Source organism: Chrysochloris asiatica, unplaced genomic scaffold (assembly GCF_000296735.1).
Source record: "Chrysochloris asiatica unplaced genomic scaffold, ChrAsi1.0 scaffold00038, whole genome shotgun sequence".
NCBI classification, from domain to species: domain Eukaryota; kingdom Metazoa; phylum Chordata; class Mammalia; order Afrosoricida; family Chrysochloridae; genus Chrysochloris; species Chrysochloris asiatica.
The window spans coordinates 11766950-11774691 of NW_006408556.1; positions in this window are offsets into that span (position 1 = coordinate 11766950).

The window sequence follows — 7742 nt, forward strand, 5'->3', positions numbered from 1 at the left end:
AGTTGTGTAGCATGGTGAATGTAGTTGGTATGGCTGGATTGCACATGTAAAAATGGTTGAAATGGCCAGTGTTTTGTTGTACATAAATATTGCTGCAATAAATTTAAAAGGAATAAATAAAATAAAGAGGAGCCTGGGGAAGGAAGAAGGAATCAAAGCCAAGCTAAAGCATTTTGTTATTGTGAGGGTTAAGACTTGGCATCCACTGAGCTGCAACAAGGAAGCAAGTTGTTTTCATTCCATGCAATGCACACTCAGATCAAGTTCCCTTATCTTAACTTCACCTGTTTCTCCCTTTCTGCTCGAGAAACTGCTACAGAACCCCAAAGAGTCTACACACAAAAATCTTCTAAAGCTACTAAAGGAATTTAGCAAAGGTGCAGGTTACAAAGTCAACAAACAAAAAAATCAGTTGAGTTTCTATGCACCACGGATGAGAAACCTGAAAAGGAAATTAGAGAAACAATTCCATTTACAATAGCATCTAATTGAATAAAATACCTATGAATAAATCTAACCATGCAATTAAAACTATAAAATACTGCTGAAAGAGATTAAAAAAGACTTAAGTAAATGGAGAGATGTTCTACGTTAGTAGATTGGAAGGCTTAATATTGTTAAGATGTCAATACTACCCAAAGTGATCGAAAGTTTCAACACAATCCCTATCAAATTCCAACAGCCTGCTTTACAGAAATAGAAAATCCCATTCTCAACTTGATATGAAACGGCAAGAGGGTCTGAATAGCTAAAACAATGCTAAAGGAGAACAGCAAAGTGGAACTCACACTTCCTGATTTTAACATACTATGTTGTTGTTGTTGTTAATTGCCATTAAGTTGATTCTGGCTCATTGTGACCCTGGATAGGGCTTCCAAGAAGTGGCTGGTGGGTTTGAACTACTGGTCCTGTGGTTAGCAGTCCAGTGCTTATCCTACAGCACTATACCAGGATATTATACATCTACAGTAATCATAACAGCCTAGTACTAGTATAACAATAGACACAAAGACCAATGGAAAAGAACTGAGAGTTCAGAAAGAATCCCACACATCTGTGGTCAACCGATCTTTGACAAGGGTGCTAAGTCCATTAGAGGGGAGAAGGGGCTCTTCAATAAATTCTTATTGTTGTTGTTACGTCCCGTTGAGTCAATTCCGACTCATAGTTACTCTGTATAAGGTTTCTGAGAAGCAGCTGGTGGGTTTGAACTGTCGGCCTTGTGGTTCAAACCGACCTTGAGATTCAGTGCCACACTGGGACTCCCTTTAATAAGGTGCCTAGAAAATTGGATTTTCACATGCAGAAAATGAAACAGGATCCATGCCTCACATCATACACAAAACACATTGAAAATGGGTTAAAGACATAAAAGTGCAAACTAAAACCAGAAAATTCTTAGACTAATAAGCAGGCCTGGCTTTCAACAATGGATTGTCTTATATCATAGCAAACGTGCAAATAGCAAAAGATAAAATAAATAAATAGGTCATCATAAAAATTTTAAACTTTTGTTCATCAAATGACTTTACCAAAAACAAAGTGAGAAGACAAGCTTCTTCAGAAACCATGTATTCAACAAAGATCTAATAACCAAAAAATATATAAGACATGGACAACTTAGCAACAAAACAACAAAGAATCCAATCATAAATTGGGCAAGGGACTTGGATATGCATTGCACCATAAAGGACATCCAAATGGTCACCAAACATATAAAATAATTCTCAGTATCACTAGCCATCAGAGAACTGAAAATCAAAATCTCAATGAGATACCCCAGGTGTGGCGTTGTAATAAAAGCATTGGACTACGAACCACATGTCAGCAGTTCAAACCCACTAGCCACTCTCAGAAACCCTGTACAGGGTCACTATGAATCGAAACTGATTCAACGGCGTACAACAACAAGATAGCTAAGATAAAAGTCATAAAGAGAAAACAACAAATGTTGCAAGGATGTAGGGAAACTGGAATTCTTATCCATTGCTGGTGAGAATGCAACATGGTACAGTCCTGGTGTGGTGCTTGCAGGTTAATGCGCTGGACTGCAAAGTCAGTTAGAATGCAAGGTCAGCAGTTCAAGCTCACCAGCCGCTCCTTGGAAACACTATACAGGGTCACTATGAATCAGAACGGACTCCACAGCACTTAACAACAGCAACAATAGCACAATCATTGTGGAAAAGAGTGTGATGAGTACTCACAAAACTAAAAATAGGATTGCCATGTAATTTAGCAAGTCCACTCCTACATATAATCCAAAAGACTTAAAAGCAAAAATGTGCACACCAATGTCTTTTGTAGCATTGCTCACAATAGTGAAAAGGTGGGAATGCCCATCAACAGATAGATGGCTAAACAAAATGTGATACATACATACAGTGGCTACTACTCAGCCGTAGGAATAATGAAGTCTCAATTTATGCTACAATGCAGATGGAACTTGAAGATATTATGCTGAGCAGAAAAAGCCAATCAAAATAAAAGATGAAGAAAGGGAAATGTATAGAGACCAAAGTTTACTAGCAGTTACCAGGAGAGGGAGGGAGGGAGAAGAGGGTTAATGGTGATATTGTTGTTGTTGTTAAGTGCCGAGTCGGTTCTGACCCATAGCGACCCTATATAGGGTTTCCGAGGAGCGACTGGTGAGCTTGAACCACCGACCTTGCAGTTCAAATGGCTTTTGCAGTCTGGCGCATTAACCTACAGTGCCACACCAGGACATACTGATGATGGACAGACTGAATTTGATTAAGGGTGGGGTTGTGCAGCCAATTAGAGTAATCACTGCCAATAAATTGTAGACCTGCAAAAAGTTGAATTGGCAAAAGTTGTGTGATAGGTGTATTTACAACAATAATAAAACCAGCAACAGCAATGAAAGACTGTAGTTGTTGAAGCTGCTTATGTATTTCTAAACACCGCATGGGTTTTGGCTCCGGGATTTAGAGGTTTAGGGTTTCATGGGACATTCCAATCAATTAGCCTAATTGTGAGTTTAGTGCTTCTGTTCTACCTCCTAGTTCACTGTGTAGTGAGTGCCTAGGGTCTTAAGAGCATGCAGGAAGCCATCCAAGGCACAATTGGTCCTGGAGCAATAGAGAAAGAAGAAGGATCAGGAATAAGAAGAGGATATGGAATGTGTAGCTAATTTTCTCTATAAACAACTATCTGGTTTGCCGTGACACCAGAAGAACTGGGTGGTGCCCAACTACCATTATTGAACATTTTGATCAAAGATTCCATAGAGAAATATTGATCAAATGGGAGGAAATGCAAAACAGAATTTCATAGTCTCATGGACTGCAGACTTTCTGGAGCCATGGGGGGTGGAAAAATAACCCCCTGAAACTACTGCCTGAGGTCATCTTTAAACCTTAAACCAAAAATGTCCCCTGAAGTCATCTTAAAATCTTAAAACCAAACAATAGCTTAACTAGTTAGAAAAAAAAAAGGAAGAAAGGAAAAAGGTCTGCCTTGAGCACTGTGCTCTTTTAAGAACTATATGTATAGGATCAAATTGACAACAGTAACTCAAAAGATTAGCTAGGATGCTTAGGGAGCTGTAAGCATTTATGCCAATGGAGGAGGACAACTCAGAAAGGAGGGTGAGAATTTTGCACAACTCAACAAATGTAGTCAGGCACTAAATTGTACATATAGAATCTATTGAATTAGCATATGATTTGCTATGTATATTTTCTTCAGCAATAACCAAATAAATGAAGCTTAGGAAAAAAGAACCTACCATGGCTCCCCATGACCAGGTACATCAAGTTATACTCCTTTGAGGTAGAAAGAATTTGAGTTTGGAATTGGAACATGTGAGTTTGAATGCCAGCTTGGTATTGGCTAGATGATCTTGTCATATTGTCTAATGTGCCTCTGTTTCCTCATCTGTCAAAATATTTACCTTGATCTACATTTGCTGAAATGGAAAAAATTAAGGTAGAAAAAACAAGTCAGATACATAGACATACTATGATCTCATTAATGTAAAAACAAACAAAACTATATATGCATATGGTGGTGGTAGTAGCGATGTGCCGTGGAATCGATTCCAACTCATAGCAACCCTATACCGGGTTTCTGAGGCTGTAAATCTTTACAGGAGCAGAAAGCCTCATCTTTCTCCCACAGAACAGCTGGTAATTTTTAACTGCTGACCCTGAGGTTACAGCCCGATTCATAACCACTACACTACCACAGCTCCTTATATACGCAGATACATATGTGCAAATGTTGAGTCTCTGAGTGGTTCAGACAATTAATGTGTTCAGCTGTTAACCAAACCCAGAGGTTCCTCAGAAGAAAGGCCTGGTAATCTACTTCATCCATGTACGTTGGAACTGACTGGGCAGCAACTGGTTTTTGTGTGTGTGTGTGTTTTTTTAAATAAAATGCAAATGTGTAGAGAAAGGAATGGAACAATGCTGTCTAATAAAAATATAATGGAAGACACATATGTCATTTCAACTAGTAGCTACATTTAAAACATAAGGATACAGGAGAAATTCATTTGAGTAACGTTATTTAATACAATCTATCCAAAGTACAGGGAGTCCTGGTGTGGCGCTGTGGGTTAATGCAGCAGACTGCAAAGCCATTTGAACTACAAGGTTAGCGGTTAAAGCTCACCAGCTGCTCCTTGGAAACCCTATACAGGGTCGTTGTGGGTCAGAATCGACTCGATGGCACTTAACAACAACAACATCCAAATATGACTTCAACATACAATCAATGTAAAATTATTCATGAACAAGTTTACATTTCTTTTTCCACGCTAAGTCCTTGAAATCAGTGTGTATTTTACTTACAGTATGTCTCAATTGGGACTTAATGTAGTTCAAACACTCAGTGGCTACATGTGGCTCAGGAGTCCTGGTGTGGCGCTGTGGGTTATTGCACTAAACTGCAAAGTTGGTTTGAACTACAAGGTTGGTGGTTCAAGCTCACCAACTGCTCCTTGGAAACCCTATACAGGGTCGCTGTGGGTTGGAACTGACTTGATGGCACTTAACAACAACAACAACATATGTGGCTCAAGACTCCTCTTTGGACAGTAAAGGCCTAGAAGGACATGTCTCCAACTACTCACATCCTTTACTACTGAGGGAGGGGAAGTTAACAGGGAGGAAGGTGTGAAGCCATAAAAAAATGTGTTGCAATTAAGTCCACTCTGACCCTTAGCGACCCTATAGGACCGAGTAGAACTGCCCCATAGGCTATAATCTTCCCAAGGCTATAATCATTATAGACAAGAGACCCAAGACCCGGTGTGGCGCTGTAGGATTAGCACTCCACCGCAAGGTTGGTTTGAACCACAAAGCCACTCCTCAGAAACCATATACAGGATCACTATGAGTCAGAACCAATTTGACGGCACTTAACAAGAATCTTCACAGAAGATTCTTTCTCCATCTTTCTCCCACGGAGCTGCTGATAGGTTCAAACCACCTGTTAACTTTATGTGAAAAGAACCCAAACCAATCCAAATGCCATAGGGTCGATTCCGACTCATAGCAACCTTATATAGGGTCTCCACAACTGTAAATCTTTACAGGAGCAGACAGCCTCGTCTTTCTCCCACAAAGCAGATGCTGGGTTTGAACCACCAACTTTGTGGGTAGCAGACTGGTGCTTATCCTACAGTGCCACTAGGGTTCCTTTATGTGAACAAGGACTTCCAATTTTCTTAAACCCCTTTTTTTTCTGTATTCTTTGAATTTTTTCATACCACACATGTATTTTGTGTTCATTTGCAATTTTCTGAAAGCTATTAAAAATGAGGGGGGACTTTTCCTCTTGGGGTGATTGTGAAGATTGTGTGAGACCCTGTGGAAAACACTTGTAGATTATTAAAAAAAAATCAAAATTAAACCCATTGCCTCCGAGTCGATTTCAACTTGTAGCAACCCTATAGGAGAGAGTAGAACTGCTCTGGATTTCCAGGGCAGACAGCCACATCTTTCTCCCATGGAGCGATTGGTGGATTCAAACCTCCGACCTTTACTTTAGCAATGGAGGGCTTAACCACTATACCCACAAGGCTCCCTGTAGATGAGAAAGTGCCTTCCAAATGTGGTGTTTGTTTCTATATGCCCTTTCTTCTGTCAGAAATCACAACAAAACTAATAAAAGTGGAAGCAAAAACAAAGGTGTGGGCCAACAGTGAAGCTAGAATGAGGCAGGGCCAAAGCACACACAGACCACCATTCACCTGGTTACCAGCAGAGACCACAATTAAAAGAGAGACCTTGGCTTTCCAGCAGCCTGCCTCTGCAGAATCTGCATTATTTTCTTCTCTGCACTCCCTCTTGCCCTCTGATTTCCAACTTCCCTCTACTCTGGCCAGTTAATGCAAATGGTTAATGCAATGGGCTGCTAACCCAAAGTCTATTCACAGGTACTTCCGAAGAAAGACCTGGTGATCTGCTTCCCCAAAAAATCAATAATTGAAAACTCTATAGAGCACAATTCTACTCTGACATACATAGGTTGGCCAAGAGTTGGAGTCAGCTGGTCCACTCTGGCCAGATTGGGTGCCTCACCCGTTGTTACCACTAACCTCAGGCTTTTGTTCTTGCTGTTTTCTATGACATCCCTCACCTGCTCCCTCCCTCCTCCCCATCTGCCTTATCTACCCACCTGGATCCTTCTTCCTCAGTAGCGCCTCCCCCTGGCACACCAGCCCCTCCCTGAAATCTCTTTCCACTACCTTCCCTCCACACTGAGTTATCTCTTGATTATCTGTTGTAACGTGTGATTTTCCCACCCAACTGAACATTTTCTGAGCATCAGCTGAGTACCAGACATTCTGGGAAGTTCAGACCTCCCAAAGATGCCATCTTATTTGGTTTCAAGGAGCTTCTGAAGGAATGGAGTTAATTCACCCAGTAGCTACCATGAGTACTATTTATCACAGACACTGGACTCTATGGGGGACGGTGTCCTCCTTTCTCTCAGGGGAGCTCACAGTCCTCCAAGGCCCCTCTGGCTGACCCAGCAGGGCCTGCATTGGAAACAATTCTTAAATCAATTACACCCCTTCACTCACATCAGGAGCTAAGGTCTCACTCAAGCCTCCAGTTCCTTCCTTAACCTCAACTACATTCCCCACTTTCTTCCCTCCTTCCTCAGGCCCCACAAGACTAAATACCCTTTCCCAGCTCCTCCCAGACTCCAATAGGAGAAGCTAGTCCTCTGCATCCTCAGGAATGCAGACTGAGGCAGGCAGGACCTGTGTCCCTTGTATCCTCATTGAAAATGTAGACAGCAAGAGAAGGTTCAGCATTATTCCCTTACCATGAAACGCAATCCTGGAATACAAAGTTTGGCAGAGGATGCATATCTATGAATGTGGTGGAGCATACAAGGGGCAAAGTTATGAACGCTCCTTAGACATTACCAAACACCTTGAAGGAACAAGTCGCTGAGCCTGGGAGCTCAGAACCATACTCTCAGAAAACACTGTGATCAATTGAACTATGTTTAGACCACAAAGATAGTGTCCTACATCCTACTTTCATGAGTATCAACTGTGATCTTAAAATCTTATGAGCAGCCATCGAAGGTACAACTAGTGGTCTCTCCCCATCCAGAGAAAAGAAGAGTCATGGAAACTGAAAACTCTTGGAGACCACGTGAACATCAGTCTCCATAACCCTGAGCCCAGAAGAACTAAATGGTGCCCAACAACACACCCAACTGTTCTGAGAGGGATCATCACATTAGAAGGT